General features: G+C 46.0%; 1 long non-coding RNA gene across 1 annotated transcript; it reads right to left on the bottom strand.

Moving 5' to 3' along the window:
* Positions 1-5,775: 5,775 nt before the first annotated feature.
* Positions 5,776-20,102, bottom strand: LOC132389450 (uncharacterized). The gene is made up of 3 exons (XR_009510527.1): positions 20,037-20,102; positions 14,726-14,892; positions 5,776-6,180 (listed from the first exon to the last, which is right to left on the bottom strand). It is a non-coding gene; the product is annotated as an uncharacterized LOC132389450 (long non-coding RNA).
* Positions 20,103-23,891: the final 3,789 nt, after the last annotated feature.

Here is a 23,891-nt window from a genome sequence, read left to right as displayed (position 1 = left end):
ACAATGGGGCACCTCACCACAGGCATTGTTTGTGTCATCAGTCAGACAAACAAAAGATTTTCTCTGTCAATCTGCTTTCAAATGTTGCTCTTCTTTCATTCGTTGGCACGCCCCGCTGCTGATTCCCTTCTCCTCATCACGTTCTTAACCCGACCATCGTCCAGAACCCCAAACTCTACCTTGTGCGGACCCGCCTCTGGTTTCTGAACCTGGTCCGTTGAACATCCAAACTGAGGGTTTCCCATTCCGATTTCAGTCTTTGGGACAGTGGTGTTCTCTAGCAACCTTTCAGAAGCAGAGAGAATGCCCCATAATGTGCAAATGAGCCACGAATAAGGAGGTTAAATCCCTATGTCATTCTTCCTCGGTCCGGAGATTTGAGGGGCAAACAATATCTCAGACAGAACTGCAGTCAGATCGACTTGTTCAGTCTGCAGCAAATTCTAGGGAATTTCACCCACGGAATGGTGACTGGAACCCGTCACCACAAGAAGCGTGACAGATGAACAACAGGGGAGGATTGATAAAGACTGTCGTGGGACAGAATCCCTGGCCGGGTCCAGCAGGCCTGAGTACACTAGCTGCGTTATAAATTCACTAAGTACCAAATCCAGAGATTAAAATAAACTGACTTATTTGTCACAGATCCAGAATATTAAACTTCAGTCCCATTAAAGTTGAATGTGCAGCAGAAGAAACTCCTCCCATGCCCAGTGACCAGGGTGCAGAACTGGGTGTGGTGAGCAGCAGAAATAATTGCAGAGTTCATCACCGACAGTCACTCCAGAAATTGCATTCAGCAATGGTGATGGACACATATCCCGCACGCAGCTTACTGAAGCTTTAACGCCAGTGTGAACTCGGCAGTGTGTCACAAGGTTTCACTGCTCACGTAATGGCCTCTCTGTAATGTTTCACTGCTGAGGTAATGGTTTCTCTGTAGCAGCAATGTTTAGGTTACGAGTAGAGATAACAGGGTTTTGGAGTGCGGGGCTTTCCAATGACAGAGGTATTATTTCTTGTGAGTCTGGAAGAGATATTACAGCGGTCCTTTGCGGGGAGCGATGAGCAGATGCAAATGGAGAGAGTCAGCCCTTCTTCTATTCTTTAAATTTTCTTTAATAATGCTATGGTCAAAGTAAGAATTATAAAGCTCAATCGTCTAATCACATATTGTGTACTGTCTGTTATTTCGGGGTACTGATTTGTAACAGGGGACACATCAAGCAGCATCCACCCAAACGATACTGAGAAGCCTCAGTATCTCGAAGAAATTTTACTGGTACCGGGGTTGACCCTTCATTTACCAATACAAACCTATCTGACATAAAATGATCGAATCCCTTCTTAACTCGGTCAGACCTCTCAGTCCGTAACTGAGCCTCATCAGAATGTTCAGAACCCTGTGGGTTTATAGGTGCTTCAACATACTGACCACGGGCATTTGGGACTGCGTCCCATTGCTTTTTCTTCTTCAGGACGGAACAATTAGCCATCATATAACCAGCTTTCTTGCAATCGTAACATGTAAGACCAGAATATGTCTCCTTCAACCGTTTCCCTTCATCCTTACTCTTGCCAGTAGTCACAACTTTAATTTCTGGTTTACCCTGGCTATCCCTGCAACTCTTTTGGAAACTCTTATTCGAGGTAAACTTAATCTTATGAGTTAAAGCAAACTCATCTGCTAATCTACCAGACTCCTGCAAAGTGGCAGCATCCTTTTCATCTAAATACGTCTTTATGTCATCAGGGACACACCTTTTGAATCCTTCAATTAAAACCAACTCTATCAAGCTGTTAAAATTATCATTCACATTTTTATATGTGAAACATTGGGTAATACACATAATCTTCTCATAAGCAAGTTCCATATAAGTCGGGTTCACAGATTTCCTTACATTTCTAAACTTCTGCCTGTATGCTTCTGGGACCAACTCGTAAGCTTTGAGCACAGCCTGTTTCACTATGTCATAATCAGCTGCTTAATCAACTAACAAAGCAGAATAGGCTTGCTGAGCCTACCCCTTAATCACACTTTGTAAGAGAATAGGCCTTTTTTTTATTTGTTAAGAGGAGTTGTGGTTTCATGATTATATTTGTAACAGTGTAACATTCTACTTCAAGTCAAGTCAAGTAACTATTATCGTCATTTCGACCATAACTGCTGACACAGTACATAGTAACAATGAGACAACGTTTTTCAGGACCATGCTGCTACATGACACAGTAAAAAAACTACTTATCTGATTTTCACAATATATACTTTTGTTGCCGTTTATACGTCTTTCGTATTATCTGTTTGCTAAAACCTCCTCTGATTTGTATATTTTATTGGAAAATCAATAAAAAGATTGAAAAATGAATGAAATGAGAATAGGCCAACTCTCGTTTGGCCACTTTAAACTCTGCGCAACCTTCTCTAAACGCTGAAAATATTTAACAACCTCTGCCTCGTCAAACGCAGGTTCCAATTTATCTTCCCGACTGGCCTCAAACCTATCACCAGAATAACTTTCCTGCAATCTTTCTATCCTTTCCAGCTCGAGCAGCCTCTGTCTTTTTGCTTCCTCGCTGTGTTTCTGCCTCTCTACCCTCAACTTGCCTCTGTCTTACTGTAGCTTCCATCATTATTTTTTCTAACTTCTACGGGAGCTCAAGCTCACGAGGTTTACTTTCAGGAAACACCTCCAACTCCTCCACTTTAAACACACCCTCAGATACATCATGGTCAGCTATTACACTCTGCATCTGATCCCTCCACATTGTCGATTTCACCCTGGCAAGTTTTAACCTTTTAGCAATACTCAACAACTCAATCCGTCTGGCATCCTCTAATGCCTCAGAGGTTGGCGCTTACACAAACCTAACAGCATCTGCTGCTGCTTTTCCACACACAATTAAATCAAGAGGGATTTCCCCAATGAAATCGATAATAAATCAATCAATACTCCCCAAATGTGTTCATATTTCGGATGCAGGCCCCAATTTTATTACGAACAGTAAAACTTTAGAAACAAACCAGCAGCAATAGAGTTCACACTAGAGTCTGTTTTTTTTTGTAAAAAAAAAACACTCTCTTTATTAGTATCTACTTATTATATAGAAACTTGAGCAAGATAAACAAAACTTAACAGAGTACTGTGTATATATGTGTGTAAATGTAACTCCCAAACTATTGATATTAGGGGAATCAAGGCTTGGAGTCTTGAGATGGTAAAGTACGAAAGTTCAGTTCATTCACGGAATAGGTGATGTGAGAAAGATATTTTTAATCCAGGGTATATGTCGAGAGAAGGCAATAATGTCGAATCCCACAGGATCCACGGTGGTAAAACGAGACAACAGTCGCTGTAGATTTTATCCGTCGTTCCAAATCCACATACAAATGATCACCGAAAGTGACTTGTCACAATAGGCATTGTCTTCAATTAAATTACCACACTACACCCAGGCAAGGGTTAACACATCAGTGATCTTCGCAGGATACCCCAAATCAGATCCACTCCTATGCATCAAACGAGGTTACCACCACACATTCGATGTACTTTACGCTGAATCGATAGTTAACCCACCCTTGTAGGCATAGGAAAGTCACAAATAGTGAACCTTGGCCACTAGTTCCTTTGTTTCTTCTCCTTCTTTTCTGTCTGACTCTCTGTGTCCTCGGTTAAAACTAAACAAGCTGCGAGTCAGACTCTCTCTCTCTCTCTCTCTCTCTCTCTCTCTCTCTCTCTCTCTCTCTCTCTCTCTCTCTCTCTCTCTCTCTCTCTCTCTCTCTCTCTCTCTCTCTCTCTCTCTCTCTCTCTCTCTCTCTCTCTCTCTCTCTCTCTCACACACACACACACACACACACATAAAATACAGTTCACAGCAAAGGAAACGTAGGGATTCATAACAACGACCACTCACTAGTGTGAACTGCCTGTTGTGCCAGTAGTTGGGATGACTGAGTGAATCTCTTCCCACATTCTGAGGAGGTGAACGGCTTCTCACCAGTGTGAGCTCGATGATGAACCAATAAGTTGGATGACAGAGTGAATCTCTTCCCACAGAGGGAGCAGATGAACGGCTTCTCCCCGGTGTGAACTCGCTGATGATTCAGTCGGGTGGATGAGTGAGTGAATCCCTTCCCACAGACCGAGCAGATGAACGGTTTCTCCCCACTGTGAACTCGCTGATGACTCTGTAGGTGGGATAACCGAGTGAATCCCTTCCCACAGACTGAGCAGGTGAATGGCCTCTCCCCAGTGTGAACTCGCTGGTGTGTCTGTAGGTTGCATGACAGAGAGAATCTCTTCCCACATTCTGAGCAGGTGAACGGCTTCTCACCAGTGTGACCTCGATGATGTACCAGTAAGTTGAATGACTTAGTGAATCCCTTCCCACATACGGAGCATGTGAACGGCTTATACCCAGTGTGAAGTCGCTGATGACTCTGCAGGTTGGATGATTGAGTGAATCTCTTCCCACAGACTGAGCAGCTGAATGGCCTCTCCCCAGTGTGAACTCGCTGGTGACTCAGTAAGGTGGATGAACGAGTGAATCTTTTCCCACATTCTGAGCAGGTGAATGGCCTCTCCCCAGTGTGAACTCGCTGATGACTCTGTAGGTCGGATGAACGAGTGAATCTCTTCCCACATTCTGAGCAAGTGAACGGCCTCTCCCCAGTGTGAACTCGCTGATGACTCTGTAGGTTGGATGACTGAGTGAATCCCTTCCCACAGTCCGAGCAGGTGAATGGCTTCTCCCCAGTGTGAACTCGCTGATGACTCAGTAGGTCGGATGAACGAGTGAATCTCTTCCCACATTCTGAACATGTAAACGGCTTATCCCCAGTGTGAACTCGCAGATGACTCTGTAGGTTGGATGACTGAGTGAATCCCTTCCCACAGTCCGAGCAGCTGAATGGCCTCTCCCCAGTGTGAACTCGCTGGTGACTCAGTAGGGTGGATGAACGAGTGAATCTTTTCCCACATTCTGAGCAGGTGAATGGCCTCTCCCCAGTGTGAACTCGCTGATGACTCTGTAGGTCGGATGAACGAGTGAATCTCTTCCCACATTCTGAGCAAGTGAACGGCCTCTCCCCAGTGTGAACTCGCTGATGACTCTGTAGGTCGGATGAACGAGTGAATCTCTTCCCACATTCTGAGCAAGTGAACGGCCTCTCCCCAGTGTGAACTCGCTGATGACTCTGTAGGTTGGATGACTGAGTGAATCCCTTCCCACATTCTGAACATGTAAACGGCTTATCCCCAGTGTGAACTCGCAGATGACTCTGTAGGTTGGATGACTGAGTGAATCTCTTCCCACAGACTGAGCAGGTGAATGGCTTCTCCCCAGTGTGAACTCGCTGGTGTCTCTGTAGGTGGGATGACTGAGTGAATCCCTTCCCACAGTCCGAGCAGATGAATGAACTCTCCCCAGTGTGAACTCGCTGGTGTCTCTGTAAATGGGATGAATGAGTGCATCCCTTCTCACATTCTGAGCAGGTGAACGGCTTTTCCCCAGTGTGATCTCGCTGATGACTCAGTAGGGTGGATGAGTGAGTGAATCCCTTCCCACAGTCCGAGCAGATGAACGGCTTCTCCCCAGTGTGAACTGACTGGTGAGTCAGTAGGTGAGATGACAAAGAGAATCCTTTCCCACATTCTGTGCAGGTGAATGGCCGCTCGCCAGGGTGAGTTGACTGATGTCTCAGTAGGGAAGTTGATTGAGTGAATCCCTTCCCACAGTCCGAGCAGGTGAACGGTTTCTCCTCAGTGTGAACTCGGTGGAGAGCCATTAGGTGAGATGACCGAGTAAATCCTTCCCCAAATATTCAACAGATGACCGGCCTCTGCCCGTTGGAAACTGACTGTTGTGTCCACAGGTGGGATGACCGACTTAATCCCCTCTCACACACAGAACAGGTGAATGGCCTTGCCCAGCGTGAATTTGCTGATGTAGCTTCAATTGAGGTGACCGAGTGAATCTATTCCCTCTGTCTGAGCAGGTGAACGGCCTTTCTCCTGTGGAAAATGACGGGCGTGCCAGTTGGTCAGATGACGTAGTTGATCCCTCCCCACAGTCTGAGCAGGAAGGACGGTCGACTCCACTTTATAAATATCTAGATAGAGATAGCAAAATTGGCGTGTCGTGTTTGAGATTCCTGGAGACAAATTCCTTCTCGTTTTTAACCTGTAAAAAGATTTACAAAATCCATCAATGGGTGTAGGACAACATTTTAGACCAGATCACTTCAGATGCCAAGGTGTGATCTGACACCAGTTTGTTACATTGAGGTTCAACCCAAGTTGGACAGAGAAATCATCTCCTAACTGGACACAGTGCTGGTATCTGGAATGACCATCAGACTGTCTGCTGTCCTTCCTTTGTCTATAAGAATGGGGCATTTCTGCCATCTCCAATTCGTGACGTGGCTCAGTTCGACTCTCTCAATTGGTAATATCCCCATTTCCCACTGAGCTACATGGGTTCCTGGCGCCACAGTAACTGAAACCCTCTCCCGGAATTAGACTTTGTTGACATGCAGCTGGGATTTTCCTATACCTGCTGTCAATTTAAAGTTCCAACAGTTTTAGAGCTTTCTGAATATTCCCTGCCCGGAGGAATGCTTGGTGCTGGTCTGCACGGCTGATAAAATGAATTATATGAATAATAGTATTATTTCATGTTCTTGTCACAGAATCATAGAAAGGTACAACACAGAAACAGGCCCTTTGTTCCATCTAGTTTGTGTTGTTCAACTTAAGCTGTCTCTTCCCATAGCCCTACCATCCAGGTACCTATACAATCTTTGTATATGTTGAAATTGAGCACGCATGCTCCAGTTAGGTTGTCTGCTCATTCCACACCTGGATGATCGTCTGTTTCAAGATGTATCCCCTGATGTTCACCTTAATGTTTCACCTTTCCTCCTTAATCCATGGCCTCCGGTTGTATTTCCACCCAATCTCAGTGGGAACACACATTTTAGACAAATGAAAAAGCTTCCATTTACCCCATATATAGCCCTCATAATTTTGGTACACCTCCATCAAATCTTCTCTCAATTCTACTACATTCCAGGGAATAAAGTCCTGTCCTGTTCAATCTTTCCTAACAACCCAAGTCTTCTTGACCTGGCAACATCCTTGTGAATTTTCTCCGAACTCTTTCAACCTCTTTTACATCTTTCATGTAGGTTCGTGAACAAAACTACACACAATACTCCAAATTAGGCCTCACCAATGTCTTCTGCAAGTCAAGAAAACATCCGTTTATTTTTTTCAGTACTTTGGTTCATGAAGACCAAAGGGCTGAATTTTTTCCCCCATCACTATCTAACTATGATACCAGCTTCAGTGAATTAAGCACTTATATTCCCAGGTCCCTTTCTTCTACAAAACTCCTCCGTGCCTGACCAGTCACTGTGAGAGACCGCCATTGGTAGGTAAGACCAAAGTGCAACACCTCACACTTGTCTGCATTAAATACCTTTTTCCATTTCTTAACCCATTTTCCCAGCGGGTCCAGATCACACCGCAAACCATGATAGTCTTCCTCACTGTCCACTACACCACCAGTCTTGGTGTCATCTACAAATCTGCTGATCCAGTGAAACACACCATTATCCAGATTTTTGATATAGATGACAAACAACATCAGATCCAGCACTGATCCCTATGGCTCACCACTAGTCCCTGGCCTCTGGTCAGAGAGGCAACCATCTGCTACCACTGGCTTCTCCCAAAGCCGGTGTCTCATCCAATTTATATCCCGTCTTGAATGCTGAGTGACCGAACCTTCTTGACCAACCTCCCATATGAGACTTTGTCGAGTGCCTTCCTAACGTCCATGTAGACAACATCCACTGCCTTGCCTTCATCTACTTTCCTGAAACCTTCCTCGAGAGACTCTATAAGATTGGTTAGACATGTCCTACCTTGCACAAAGCCATGCTGTCTATCTTTAATCAGTCCACATCTATCCAAATACTTTTATCGGTTCCTGCAGATACTTCCCTATAACTTTCCCATAACTTTCCCACTACTGATGTCAAGCTCACCAATGAACAATTTCATATATTATTTTTAGAGTCTTTCTTGAACAGCTGGACAACATTGGCTGTCCTCCAATCATCCAGTACCTCACCTGTCACTACGGATGAGTTAAATATCTGTGCTTAGGCCCCGATAATTTCTGCACTTGTCTTCCGCAGGGACCCAGGGAACAACTTGTCAGGCTCTGGGGATTGATCCACACTAATTTGCATCAAGACAGCAAATGCCTCCACCTCTGTAATCTGTACAGGGTCCATGAAGTTGATGCAGCTTTGCCTCAATTCTATAGAATCTGTGTCCATCTCCTGAGTAAATACGGATGCAGAAAAAAACTCTCCCACATCTATGTTGTCTCCTCATATGGATTACCATTCTGATCTTCCAGAGGAATAATTTTTCCCTTACAATCTTTTTGCTCATAACATATCTGCAGAATCCATGAGGATTCTCCTTCACCTTGTCTGCTTAGGCAACTTCATGACTTCTTTTATTTCTTTCATAAGACTTCACTTCAATTTCATGTAGTTCATATGTGCCCCATTTATTCCAATCTGCCTGTACATGGTCTGAACGTCCTTTTTATTGATCAGAGAGAGGAAAGCCAAAGGGGTGCTAGAGTTGCATGCTGGGAAGTGGGGTAGGTGGGGGTAAACTAAAGGTGCAGGGGGAATGGGAGTCTGAATAACAGAACAGAGAGTGGACAGGTTGTGGAGACAGTTGTTGTTCAGTCCTCAGACAAAGTCAGGAATGAAAACGTTGAGCATGGTTCAGTGAATATGCTGAGCCCTGAATATTTCAATACAAGGAGCAGCGTAGGAAAGGCGGATGTGTTCAGGGCATGGATCAACACATGGAATAATGACATTACGATCTGGCAACTGTGGACTGGGACAGGCTGCTTTATGGCAAAGTTGTGCTTGGTAAATGGCAGGCCTTCAAAGTGAAATCTTGAAAGAACAAAGCGGGTTTGCGCTTGTCAGAATAAAAGGTAAAATAGAAACTGTAGGGAAACTTGGATTTCAAGAGATATTGAGACCCTGGTGAAGCACAAAGTGAATGGAGTTGCATAACAGGGATAGGCAGGCAGTTTCTTATGGAGCATAAGAAATGCAAGAGAACACATAAGAAGTAAATCAGGATGTCTGAAAGAGGATGTCTAAAATGTGTGGGAGTCCCACACATTGATTGGGACTTCCATACTGTTAAAGGTCTAGATGGGTTAGAGTTTGTGAAGAGTGTTCAGCAAAGTTTTCTAAATCAATATATAGATATACCAACTAGGGAGGATGTAATATTAGATCTCCTATTAGGAAATGAGCTAGGGCAGGTGACGGAAGTGTGCGTAGGGGAACACTTTGTTTCCATTGTTCATAACGTCATTAGTTTCAACTTGATCATGGATAAAGATAGATCTGGTCCTCGGGATGAAACTGGAAAAAAAAAAGCCAAATTTGAAGAATTGAGAAAGGATCTAAAATGCGTAGATTGGGACAAGTTGTTCTCTGGCACGGATGTGATTGCTAAGTGGGAGGCATTCAAAGAAGAAAGTTTGAGAGTGCAGATTTTTTTTTGTTCTTGGTAGGGGTAAAGGCAAAACGAATAACTATAAGGAACCTTGGTTCTCGAGGGATATTGGAACTCTGATAAAGAAGAAGAGATATATGTCTTACATGTATAGGCAACAGGCAGGAAATAAGATGCTTGAGGAGTACAAAAAGAATAAGAAAATACTGAAGAAAGAAATCAGTATGGTTAAAAGAAGACATGAGGTTGCTTTGGCAGTCAGGGTGAAGGATAATCCTAAGAGCTTCTCCAGGTATGTTAAGTGCAAAGGGATAGTAAGGGATAAAATTGGTCTCCTGAAGATCAGAGTCGTCGGCTATGTATGGAACCAAAAGAAATGGGAGAGATATTAAATGTTTTTTTTTTGCATCTGTATTTATTAAGAAAACTGGAATGGAGTCTATGGAAACAAGGCAAACAAGTAGGGCGGTCATGGAACATACAGATTGAAGAGGATGAGGTGCTTGCTTTCTTGAGGCAAATCAGGGTAGATAAATCCCCTGGACCTGACAGAGTATTCTCTCGGATTTTGAAGGATTCTGGTTTTGAAATTTCAGGGGACCTGGGTGAAATATTTATAATGTCGATATCCACGGGTCAGGTGCCGGATGATAGCTCTTGTAGTTCCGTTGTTTAAAAGTGGGTCAAAAAGTAAGTTGGGATATTATAGGTCGGTAAGCTGGACATCAGTAGTAGGTAGATTATTGGAAGGAGTACTAGAAGAGAGGGTCTACAAGTATTTGGATAGACAGGGACTTATTAGAAAAAAGTTAGCATGGCTTTGTGCGTGGTAGGTCAAGTTTAAACAATCTATTAGCGTTTTTCGAGGAGGTTTACCAGGAAAGTGGATGAGGGAAGTGGATGTTATAGACAAGGACTTCAGTAAGGCTTTTGGCAAGGTCCCGCATGGGAGGTTAATTAGAAAGATTCAGTCGCTAGGTATACATGGAGAGGTAGTAAATTGGATTAGACATTGGCTCTATGGAAGAAGCCAGAGAGTGGTAGTGGAGGATTGATGCGCTGAATGGAGGCCTGTGACTAGTGGTGTGCCACAGGAATCAGTGCTGGGTCCATTGTTCTTTGCCACCTATATCAATGATCTGGATGCTAATGTGGCAAATTGGATAAGTAAATTTGCTGATGATCCAAAGGCTGGAGGTGTAGTGGACAGTGAGGAAGGTTTTCAAAGATTGCAGAGGGTTGCAGGAATGGGCTGCAAAAATGGCAGATGGAAATTAATGCGGACAAGTGTGAGGTATTGCACTTCGGAAGGTCAAACCAAGATAGAACATACAAGGAAAATGGTAGGACACTGAAGAGTGCAGCAGAACAGAGGGATCTGGAAGTATAGATTCATAATTCCCTAAAAATTGCGTCACAAGTAGATAGGGTTGTAAATAGAGTTTCTGGTACATTGGCCTTTATGAATCAAGGTATTGAGTATAAGAGTTGGAATGTAATGGTGAGGTTGTATACGACATTGGTGAGACCGAATTTGGAGCATTGTGTGCAGTTTTGGTCACCTAATTACAGGAAAGATATTAATAAGGTTGAAAGAGTGCAGAAAACTTTTACAAGGATGTTGCCGGGACTTGAGAAACTGAGATACAGAGAAAGTTTGAATAGGTTAGGACTTTATTCCCTCGAGCGTAGGAGAATGAGGGGTGATTTGATAGAGGAGTATAAAATTATGATGGGTATAGATAGAGTGAATGCAAACAGGCTTTTTCCACTGAGGCCAGGGGAGAATAAAAAAACAGAGCTCATGGTTAAAGGGTGAACGGGGAAAAGTTTAAATGAAACATGGCGGGGGTGGGTGCTTCTTCACAGAGAGATTGTTGGGAGTGTGGAATGAGCTGCCAGATGAAGTGGTGAATGCAGGTTCACTTCTAACATTTAAGAAAATCTTGGACAGGTACATGGATGAGAAGGGTATGGAGGGATATGGTCCAGTTGCAGGTCAGTGGGACTAGGCAGAAAAATGATTCGGCACAGCCAAGAAAGGCCAAAAGGCCTGTTTCTGTGTTGTAGTGTTCTCTGTTTCTACGGATCTAGCCATGCAGGAGTATCTTAAAAAGACCCTATCGTTTCCACCTCCATCAACGCCATTGACAGCCCATTCCACGCACACCATTGCGTAAAAGAAACTACCCCTGACATCTCCTCTGTACCTACTTACAAGCTCCTTAAAACTATGCCCTCTCGTGCTAGTCATTTCAGCCCTGCGAAAAAGCCGCTAACTATCCACTCGATCAATGCTTCTCATTATCTTGTATACCTCTATTAGGTCACCTCTCCTCCTCGGTCGCTCCAAAGAGAAAAGGCTGAGTTCACTCAAACAAGTCTCATAAGGCCTGCTCTCCAATCCAGGCAACATCCTTGTAAATCTCCTCTGCATCATTTCTATGGTTTCCACATCCTTCTTGTAGTGAGGCGACCAGAATTGAAAACAGTACTCCGTGGGGTCTGACCAGGGTCCTATATAGCTGCAACATTAACACTCGGCTCTTAAACTGAATCCCTTGACTGATGAAAGCTAATGTGTTGTTTGTCTTCTCAACACAGAGTCAACCTGCGTAACTGCTCTGAGTGCCTGAGGGACTCGGACCCCAGGATCCTGCTGATCCTCATATACAAAGACCATTACCGAGGATCTGGAACCCAGAAAGATCCCAGTTACAAACGGCACTTGGCATTTCAGTATTGTTGATGTATGGGATGAGGTGGAGAGCGCAGGGTGTGACGAGAGGGCGGGAGAGAGGGAGGAAGGGAGAGAGGAACAGGGGTGTGTTGAGAGAGAGTGAGAGAGAGCGAAGACGGGGAACGCTTTGGATGAGCGGTGCATTTAGAGGGTGAGAGAGAGGGGAAGACATTGTGGGATACGGATGCCATCAGGGAGATTGTTTGGGAGAGCAAGAGATTGTGTGGGACATTGGGAGAGAGATAGCGAGGGAGAGGGTTAGAAATGGGGGTTACCGAGAGGCAGAGGTTAGTGAGTGAGAGAGACGAGTTTGAGTGAGCTGAGAGTATGCATGAGAGAGGAGGGGATGGAGACGGGAAGACAGAGGGTGCCTGAGATTGGGAGTGGGATGACAGGTGATAGGGGTAGGGACAGGGATTGTGGGATGGGAGAGAGAATGGAAGAGTAAGAGAAACAGATAGATAGAGGAGAGAGTGTGAGAGAAATTAAAAGAGGCATGAGATAGTGAAGAGATGAAGAGAGAAGAGAGTGGAGTACGATTTGTGATTAGAGGAGTAGAGACAGTGGTGAGATTAGAAAGCGAGGAAAGGGGTGACAGAGAGTGGGAGCTGGTCGAATAGGGGTGTAACAGAGGGATAGAGAAGCGGGAGAGGGAGAAAGGCGATGAGGAGCCAAGGATGATTGAGAGGGGTGATGATAAGGAAGGGGTGAGGGAGAGGCAAGACGGTGCGGACGAGAGGGAGAAAGAAGTAAGGGCTGGGGTAGAGGGCTGCATAATGAAGAGGGACTGGGAGGAGGGAGTGGTGAGGGAGATGTGGTAAGTAGCTAGGGATGAGAGAGAAAGGCGAGGAGATAGTGTGTCTGATTAGAATTATTAGACTAAATATTTATTCAGTCCCTAGTTGCAGGGTCGTTAATCACGTATGTTCACAAGTCTCCGAACCAATCCACCGAGCGATTTCATTTCCACGCCGGGAGTTTGACCGCGTACGGTTCGGGTCTCCATTTCGGACATCGGGGAGTTTGATCGCATACGGTTCAGGTCTCCATTTCGGACAGAAGGGAGTTTGACGGCGTACCGTTCGGGTCTCCATTTCGGACAGCAGGGAGTCTGACCGCGTACCGTTCGGGTCTCCATTTCTGACAGCGGGGAGTTTGACCACGTACGGTTCCGGTCTCCATTTCTGACAGCGGGGAGTCTGACCGCGTACGGTTCCGGTCTCCATTTCTGACAGCGGGGAGTTTGACCACGTACGGTTCGGGTCTCCATTTCTGACAGCGGGGAATTTGACCACGTACGGTTCCGGTCTCCATTTCTGACAGCGGGGAGTTTGACCACGTACGGTTCCGGTCTCCATTTCTGACAGCGGGGAGTTTGACCACGTGCGGTTCCGGTCTCCATTTCCGACAGTGGGGAGTTTAACCACATAAGGGGACCTACTGTAAGTCGCAGCACGATGTCAATCGCAGCTAATGCCGGGGTGTTTCCTGTTCAGATGACGTGAGGAAGGGGTTGATCTCGGGTTTTTGTAAATCGAGGGCTGGTTGCAGTGGGAACGGGTCGGGACCGAGCCGGACAGCGGGAGGCTCCGGGCTCTCCAGTCTTGCATCCCTGGTTTTAGTTTTGCACTGAGTCAGGATTGCGGGATTAGTTTGCTCTGGTTCCCCAAGCTGGGAGGGCGGACGTTGGTGAAGGGGTCTGTCTATGTATCGGTGTGGGGTGAATGGTCAGAAGGCTGTGAGGCCACTGGTGGGACTGAGGGTGGTTGGGGTACTGTGAGTAATCGGAAGTAACATGACCTGGGTGGATGGGCAAGGGGTAAATTACGTTGTCAACCCGAGGGTGGATCTGGTCCAATGAATCAGGCAGCTCAGCTCGCATATCCTTTCAGGAGGCCACAATTCTCTCATCATCTTAATCACTGACTAATCTTCCTATTACAATTGAGCCCCAGGGTCTGCAAACAGAGGGTGAGAGGCTGTTTCTCGAACTCGAGTCCCGAGCTTAGTGTCATTTCCTGGTGTTATGCCCATTGCTACTCGTCATCTATGTCAATAACTTAGCTGAGAAAGTATAGGGTATGGGTAGAGAGTTTGCAGCAAGTTCAAACAATTACTCTTTTTGAAAGGCAGTCAGTATAAACACTCCCCTCTCTTTCCCTCTCCCCACTCAGAACTGACCAAAAGCTACTTCAAGAGATGCAAGATCTTGATCTGAGTAAACACTGTGAGTGAGAGGGAAGGTTTTAAACGGCTGTGCTGTTCGCAGCTTATTACCAGACCTGAAGTGATTGGAACTGGGTCTGACTGAGGCATAACTGTTACTTCTGGGCACATTCAGTCTCACTTCAACTAGTTCCTACCTTCCTTTGTACAGGTATGTAATGTCTATAGTGTTTGAGTAAGTGAGACTCACCAAACGTCCTCCTGACTGAATCCTGGAATCTCCGATTCAGATGAGTCCTCTCCAGTTGATGCTCTCAATCCTCGGGCTGGTTCACTTGTTACTGTTCCCTCGTCTTCATCTGTGGTTTGCTTCCAGTTGGGGTTTTCCTTCCATGAAACCTCTCACCTCAGGTCTGACTTTAACATGAAAGATAATGAAGCACATTAGCAATAAAAAGGAGAACCAAACATTTCTACTAAATGTTACTAAGAACAAAACTGACTAATATTTAAACTTTGAAGGCAGATATAATGATCTCCGTGAACAATCTATTGTCCCTCACACGTCACAAAGTGATATGGGATAAGAAGGAGCCATCATTCAGTCATGTTACGACATAAGACACAGGAACAAAATTCGATCCATCTGGTCTGCCCCACCGCTCAAACATGGCTGAGATTTATTTTAACACCATATTCCTGCCTTCCTTCTGTAATCCTGAAGTGACTTAGCAATCATGAATATATTAATCTATGTTATAAATACACGCAAAGGCAGCCTCACCCTACCTCTGCGGCAACAAATTCTACATTTCAGACATCTTTTGGACATATGTTTTCTCATCTCAGTTTTAAAGGGAAGGATTTTTATTCTGAGGTTGTGCTGTAAGATTACAGACACTCCGACTAATGGAAACATCCTCTCCATGTCCACTGTATCCAGGCTTTTCAGCATTCGGTAGGTTTGCTTAACTACCCTCACCCTGGCCACCAGCATCGACCCTCTGAGTACAGAGTACAGGTCCAGAAACATCAAGTGCTCCTCATACTTAAAGCTGATCATTCCTGAGATTATTCTTGTAAACCTTCTTAGCAATAACTGCACTGAACACATTTCCTGAAATAACAGACAAATTGGTACCAGGATAATTGACGGGGGAAAGTTGTGTTTTCTTTACTGTTCTCCTATCACAGAACGAGCCATTTCCATTCCCAGGTTAAATCAGGTCCATTTCGGAAAATATAAACCAGTCCAGAATGAATGTAATAAAAAGAAGCTGGAATTACCTGAAACGCTCAGCAGGTAAGGAACAACTGTGGGAAGAGGAACAAACTTTACCATTCAGGTAATAACGTTTCATCAGAATGACTTCAAACATTTACAGTTTTTAGTGAAGATCTCCAGCAACGCGAAATTCTGCCTGATTTCCACCGAGGACAGACAGGTGACAGTGAGGGGGGGGGGATTTCCAAACACAGTTTGAACACCAAAACTCACGAGTCTATTTCTATTGTTGTAAACACGGATCAGCACATTCACTCATAGCCTCTCCCTGTGAGGATGGACTGGGAACCCATCATTTCCTCAGCAGCAGTCTTTGCTTCCAAAGGAACTCCAGAAAAAAAAATCTGATCCCAGACCAGGAATACTCTCTCAACACCTCATAAGTCCAAGCAGCTCGATCCCCGGGTCCTTTTTTACCAAGATCAAAAACTGTGATATCCAGTTCCCAACCTCACAGGATCAAACAGCTGAACCTGTCATTTAACAACCCTGAGAGTCTCACACATCGAACCCCCCTCCCATCTGACAATCCAGGATTTCCCCACAACCAATGTCCAGCTGCTCGAAATTTCTGCTTTATTGCAGAAGAACGACTATCCAGTCCCATTTGTAGAAGCACAATCCAATGTCAAAACTAAATCATCAACAGTTCCATATGCCTGGAATGCCGATCGCAGGATTATAGCCCAAGCACCAACTCTCCCAGTACTCTTTGCTGCCAGTAAAATGCCGCAGTGTGTCAGCCAGTCACAGTTCAAATACCAGCACCTCCATACCAATGCACAACAGGACTGGTACCTGATGGCCCTCCGGCATTCCAGCTAACAATAACCGACTCTGGAATTGACTCATTGAGGCCAAAGGTGCAAAAGAACACTTCAAAAGGAAGACAAGGGTTGGAGGAAAGATTGCTAAAGTATTACATTGAGGTGTGGGATACGGGGTGGACAGAAGTTGACCCAGATGTTTGATGCATATCACTGATGCGGGCAGAGTGTAGGTTAGGAGACTGGACAGAGGTTGAACAAGATGGGCAGGGATGAGCAGATGGAACCAGGTGGGTGAAGGAATCAAGGGCGATCACTGATGGTCCTCCAGCCATACACAGATACTGAATTAATAGTATATACTACTGCATAAAATATTCTAAAATGACAAAGTTAGAGCAAACAATAAGAACTTTGTCAGATATACTTTGACGCTGAACATTTTTTATATCAACACACCATAGAAAATTCCCCATCCAGATACATCACGACTTTGCATGGTAACTCATCTGCCCGTGACTGTGAGGAACTGCAGAGACTTTTAGATACAGATCAGCATATCACAGAAACCATTCTCCCCCCCCCTCCCTAGAGTTCCCAGTCCCTCGGTAAAGCAGGCAGTGAAATCAAAGAACCCCACAACCTGGGACGTTCTCTTTTGTCAGCCACCCCAGTCCGGGAGAAGGCACAACAGCCATAAAGCACAAGGACAAACGCGAGGAGCCTGCGGCACACAGCCTCACGTGACCTGTTGGCGGGAGTACCATTTCAATTCTGCGGAAATAGACAGCCTGGACTCTTGGTTTGGATCATTCAATGCAGATTAAGTGGAATCGACACATTTTTGACGAGCCCATATAACTGGGTACTAAATGAGTAATTGACCCTCAGTTTGGGGCTCACGGCCAACATCAGATCTCCCCGCTCGGGATCGGTCTCAATACTCACCGATGGGAAAGTGATATATTCGGCCCGCAGAGAGTGATCCCGACCCCGGTTCCTCCCAATGGCTACACATTTTAATTCCATGTCCCATTCCCATTCTGATATGTCTGTCTATGGCCTCCTCTGCTGTACAGATGAATCCACACTCAGGTTGGAGGAACAACACCTTATATACCTGCTGGGTAGCCTCCAACCTGATGGCATGAACTTTGATTTCTCTAACTTCCGTTAATGCCCCTCCTCCCCTTCTTACCACATCACTGACATACTTAGTTGTTTGTTCTTTTTTTCTCTCTCTCTGCCCATCGCCCTGCCTGTTCCCCATCTCCTTCTGGTCCTCCCCCTCCCCCTTTATTTCTCCTGAGCCCTCCCGTCCCATGATCCTTTCCGTTCTCCAGCTCTGTATCACTTTCGCCAATCACATTTCCAGCTCTTGGCTTCATCCCATCCCCTCTGGCCTTCTGTCATTTCGCATTCCTGCCTCCCCTCACTACTTTCAAATCTATTAGTATCCTTCCTTTCAATTAGTCTTGATGAAGGCTCTCTGCCCGAAACGTCGACAGTGCTTCTCCTTATAGATGTTACCTGGCCTGCTATGTTCCACCAGCATTTTGTGTGTATTGTTTGAATTTCCATCATCTGCAGATTACCTCGTGTTTGCTCTTGGGAATGTTGAATTTGGTTCCTCAATCAAATAGTTGACTCAATTTGGGGACAACTGGGCTCCAAGCACCGGTCTCTACAACACCCAATGGGACATCCCTCAGTGAACAAATCTGTAATTGTCCCTCACACGTAATAAAACCTGATCTGGAAAGAGTCATCATCCAGTCATGGAAAGACACAAGACCGAGGAACAGAATTAGGAAATTCGGTCCATCGAGTCTGCTCCACCACTCAAACATGACTGATATTTATTTCAACACTATATTCCCACCTTTTCCATTTCGTAAAGTTTAAGCTAAGATTGTAATGGCTGCCTTTACCATTCCTTGTGCTGCATTCAACAAATTCTCTGGTATTTCCTGTTAACAACAAAAGATTTCAGAAATAGCTCAGTAAGACAAAATACTTCACAATGAAAGATTGTTGATGAATAATCATAGGTGAGATACAGACTGGACAGAGGTTGAACAAGATGATTGATATATATTAGTGAGTTGATGGGATACAGGTCGGGCAGAGGTTGAACAAGATGGTTGATATTTCTCATTGATATGGTGGGATACAGGCTGGAGAGAGATAGAACAAGATGGTTGATATATATCATTGAGGTGGTGGAATACAGGCTGGACAGAGATTGAACAAGATGGTTAATATTTCTCATTGAGGTGGTGGGACAGAGGCTGGACAGAGGTTGACCCAGATTGGCAGGGGATAAGCAAATGGAGTCAGATGGGAGAATGGGATGAAGGGCGATCTCTGATGTTCCTCCCGCAATACACATAATGGTACGCACTAGTAGATAACAGATTCTAATATAATAAAACCAGAACAAACAATAACAACTTTGGTATATGCCCTTTTCTACTCTACACACTTTATCAATGCACCGCAGAAAGTATCCCATCCTGATAATTCACATCTTCATACGGCTACTGCTCTTCCTTTAACTGAATAAAATAGCGGAGAACTGTGGACACAGCACATCATAGAAACCAACCTCCCCTCCATGGACTCTGTCTACACTTCCCACTGCCTCTGTAAAGCAAACACCATAATCAAAGATCCGTATAACCCATTCTCATTTCTAATGCCCCATAGGGGCGAAGATAAAATAAAACAGAAACATGCCACCGGGCTCAAGGACGGTGTCCATTCTGCTGTTAGAAGCGAACAGCGTGATGAGTGGACTCCTGACCTCACAGTCTAAATCGATGTGACCTTGCACCACATATCTAACTGCACTGCACTACACTCCACAAATGGGAGTGTACACATTTCAGAGAAACTCAGACAAATGAGAAAAAAACTTAATTCTCGCATTAATAGGGCCAGATATCGGGAAACGCTGTCAGCGTTTTGACAAGTCGTAGTCATGGAAAGAAGATGGAAATAAACTTCCCAGCCCCCCGGGAGGACATGAGCGATCTGGATCTCACTGTCCTGTCTGAACGGGGGAAAGAAGAATTTCTCATACACGTGGAGCAGTGTCCCGAGAGTGCGATTACTCTGTTTAACCCGCGAGTCTGCAAGAACACAACAGGCCGAACGGCCGCTTCTAGTATGCTGGAAATTTGTAAAACAATTATCGACCCCAGGAGTCGATCCAGGTGAAGTTTGGATCCGATACCGGGTCGGGTGATGGAGGTAAAGTTCCCCAGGTACATCTTAATGGATGGGTTCAGTCTCGGCATCACCACCTCATCCCTCTCCTGGGACCAGAACACCAGGGGCTGAGCGGCGGCTCATCTCAGGCGGCCCGGTGTGAAGGTCCCCTAACCCGGACCGACCACGGCAGGTTGTGTCCAGGAAACGGGACGAGGCCGCCAGTTCGTGGAAGTTGACGGGACTCTCTGCCCAACATGAGGTTCCCCTCCCCCGGGATCGGCTTCAGCACTCACCGATGGGAAATTGTCGGTCGCGTTCACCCCTAGTGACCGGCCTCAATACTGACCGATGAGAACGTGATCAATTTGTCCCGGAGACAGCGATCGGACCACCCGCACCCAGCAGACGATCCGCTTCAACAGAGAACTGAACGAAAACCCCGCCCATCCGGAGTCTGGGAGAGCGGGGGCGGGGCCTCGGAAGCGAAAACCTGAGATGCTGCAGATCTGCGTTCGAGAACCTGGATCACGTGACGGGTGGAGGGTCTCCCACCTGAACCGGTGATCCAGCTCCTCGCCTCTCACACGCTGTCCAACCTACCTGCCGCAGGTTACACCAACTACATTTTTGATTTTTCCTGCTGTATCTTCCCATCCCCATCTCTCCACCACCCAGTTCTCAGTGTTACGGGTTGGATTCATATCCCGGTCCAATCCACAAATCCCAGCCGATTTGTGCAGGTTTCATAGAAGTCGCTTCTATGTTTATAAACACTAACTCCTACTCACATTCCTCCGGAGCCTCACTGAACAGGAACACGGAAACACTAATTGAGAAACAGCAGCACCAAAACCGCCTGCAAGATGGCGGCTGCTCTCCCATCTCAGCCACGTATTTCTATCCAATCCTTACTTCCTCGATCCCGTTCGGTCTCCACGCATCTGCCGGCCTCTGTCACTATTTCCACCTTCCCACCTCCCCCTCACCTGGATCCACCTCTCACTCCCCAGTTCCAGCCCCGTCACCACCCCTCATCTCTTTTCTCTGACTATTTCCCGTCCACTCTCAGTCCAGAGGGATGGTCTCGGCCCGAAATGTTGACAGTCCATTTCCCTCCACAGATGCTGCTCAACCCACTGAGTTCCTCCGGCAGTGTGTTCTTTGGTCTGTATAACCCGTGTTAGTATGAGGAGCGGGATTTTACACCAAATACTCTGTAGGTGCTGGGGTCAAAGAAACACGCACAACACGCTGAAGGAACTCAGCAGGTTGGGCAGCATCCGTGGAAACGAGCAGTCAACGTTTCAGGCCGAGACCCTTCGGCAGGACTGAGAGGGAGGGGGCAGGGGCCCTATAAAGAAGGTGGGGGTAGGGTGGGAAGGAGAAGGCTGGTAGGTGCCAGGTGAAAAAATAGGAAAGGGAAAGATCAGTTGGTAGGGATGGGGAAGCAGAGAGGTGATAGGCAGGAAAGGTAATGAAGGTAAAGCACTATTTGTTGTAGAAGAAGGCAGAACGATGAGAGAGGTGATAGGCAGCTAGAGGAGGAGGCAGAGTGAAACTGGGATGGAGCCACATACAAAAATGTTATTCCCTATTCCCAGCTCCTCAGTTTCCGCTGCCTCTGCTCCCAGGATGAGGCTTTCCATTCCAGGACATCTCAAATGTCCTCTTTATTTAAGAATCGTGGCTTCCCTTCTGCCGTCATCAATGATGCTCTCACCCGCATCTCCTCCATTTCCCGCACTTCGGTCCCCACCCCATCCTCCCTTCACCACAACAGGGACCGAGTTCCCCTTTCCTGACCTACCACCCCACCAGCCTCCGGATCCGGTATATTATCCTCCTCAACTTTCGCCACTTTCAACAGGACCCCACCACTAAGCACATCTATCCCTCCCGACCCCTCTCTGCTTTTCGCAGGGATAGTTCCCTCCGCGACTACCTGGTCCATACGTCCCTCCCCACAGATCTCCCACCTAGTACTCATCCTTGCAAGCGTAAGTGCTACACTTGTCCATAGACCTCCTCTCTTACCACCATCATGGCCCCGAACAGTCCTTCCAGGTGAGGCAAAAATTCACTGGTGAGTCTGTTGGAGTCATCTATTGCACCCGGTGCTCCCGGTGCAGCCTCCTCCACATCGGCGAGAACCGACGCAGATTGGGGACCGCTTCTTCGAGACAGGATTTCCCAGTTCACACACACTTCAACTCTGCTACACATTCCCATTCGGACATGTCGATACATGGCCTCTTAACCGCCATGATGAGGTCAAACTCAGGCTGGAGGAGCAACACCTCATATACCGACTGGTATGTTCAGCCCCTTGGTATGAACATTGAATCCAAAGCAACACACACAAAATGCTGGAGGATCTCAGCACAACAGGCAGTGTGTATGGAAAAGAGTAAACAGTCGACATTTTGAACCACCAGCCTTTTTCATTCCTGAGGAGGAGGGGAAGTGATCTGAATGAAAAGGTCGGGATGGAGAAAGAGTGGAGGTGGAAGGTGATTGGTGAAGTCAAGTGATGGGAAGAATAAGGGCTGGAGAATAAAGAATCTGAGAGTGGTCAGTAGCAGAAAGGGAAGGAGGGGACCCAGGGGGAATTAATAGGCCGGTCAGCAGAAATGGAAGTTCAGAGTGGGGAATAGAGAAATGGGTGGGGGTCAATTTGCTTACTGGAAGGAGAATTCAATATTCATACAATCAGGTTGGAGGGTACCCAGATGGAATATAAAGTGTTGTTCCTCCACCCTGAGGCCGGTTTCATCTTGACACAATAGTCGGAATGGGAATCAGAATTAACAAGTTTGGCCACTGCAAAGTACCCCTTGTGGCAGATGATACAGAGATGCTCGACAAAACGACCTCCCAATTTATTGCGGGTCTCACCAGTGTGAAGGAGGCCGCATCGGGAGCACGGGACACAGTAGATGACCCCAGCCGATTTGCAGGTGAAGTGTTGCCTCACCTGGAAGGACTGTTTTGTGTCTGAATGGAGGTGATGGAGGGGGTGTACGGGTAGGTGTAGCACTTAGGCCGTACGCAAGGATAAAAATCTGGAGGAAGATTTGTGAGGAGGGATGAATGGACAAGGGGATTGTAGAGGGAGTGATCCCTGTTGATCCCTGTTTTTGACATCCTAAAGAGATTTGCATAAATGCAATCCCTACATTCATTAGTTCTCTCTTTATTACAACATAAACATCATATATTCCATACAGTGAATGACCAGAGAGCGATAAAAATGTTCAACACTCTGCAGCTCTGCTGGGCTGTTACCCTGGTGATGGAAGAAGTGGCTGAGCAGAACTAAGTAAAAATAGGAAATAAGGAACAACCTCGCATACTTTGAGTTTCATTGTGACAAAGATGAATACTGAGCTCTCAGCCATTTTGTAATATGGAAGCTGAAATTCTAATGGCAGTTTTAACCCTGTCTTGAGGTGCCTCCAGTAAATCTGTTGGTAGTTTCATCACTACAGAACTTCCAGCAGTGCCGAATCTGTTCCAAAATCAAAACACATTGTTGGATGCGGCCTGTCTGTTTCAAATGTCAGCTATAGGATATTTACAAAGGACATCACACAATACATTGTGGTGATTATCGTTAAGTGTTGTTCTTAGTTCAATTAAGTGGTTAAAAATTCCATTAAATTCTTGTGTCTGCGAATAACTAAAGCACCAACCTCCCCACCAAAAAAAATACATCTGGGACCCCCACCGAACACTTAAGCGTGCAGCAATGCAACAATGAATATACATATTTGCATTACCATGTAAATACAGCCCTGTTCAACTGGGTGTTGGACTACTGAAACAACAGGCTTCAGAAAGTCAGGATGCAGAACGGTCCTCACTCCCAGTTATCCTCAACACGGGCTGTCTGCTGAGCCCATTGCTGTACACTCTGTTCACACATGACCGCACGGCTAAACGCCCGGGGAATCACAATGTCAAGTTCGCCAGCGTCACGACAGTTGTGGGGTCCATCACATAACAATGAGATGACATAGAGAGAGAAGGGCTCAAGGCCGGGTACACCTCAACCCACAAACTCACCCCACCACACCCTCATTACCACCAGTTTAACATTTCCTGACACTCACCATATGTACAGCTACTCCTGTGACTAACGTCAGTTT

Source organism: Hypanus sabinus, unplaced genomic scaffold (assembly GCF_030144855.1).
Source record: "Hypanus sabinus isolate sHypSab1 unplaced genomic scaffold, sHypSab1.hap1 scaffold_575, whole genome shotgun sequence".
Taxonomy (NCBI): Eukaryota; Metazoa; Chordata; class Chondrichthyes; order Myliobatiformes; family Dasyatidae; genus Hypanus; species Hypanus sabinus.
This window is presented reverse-complemented; position numbering and strand designations above follow the sequence as displayed.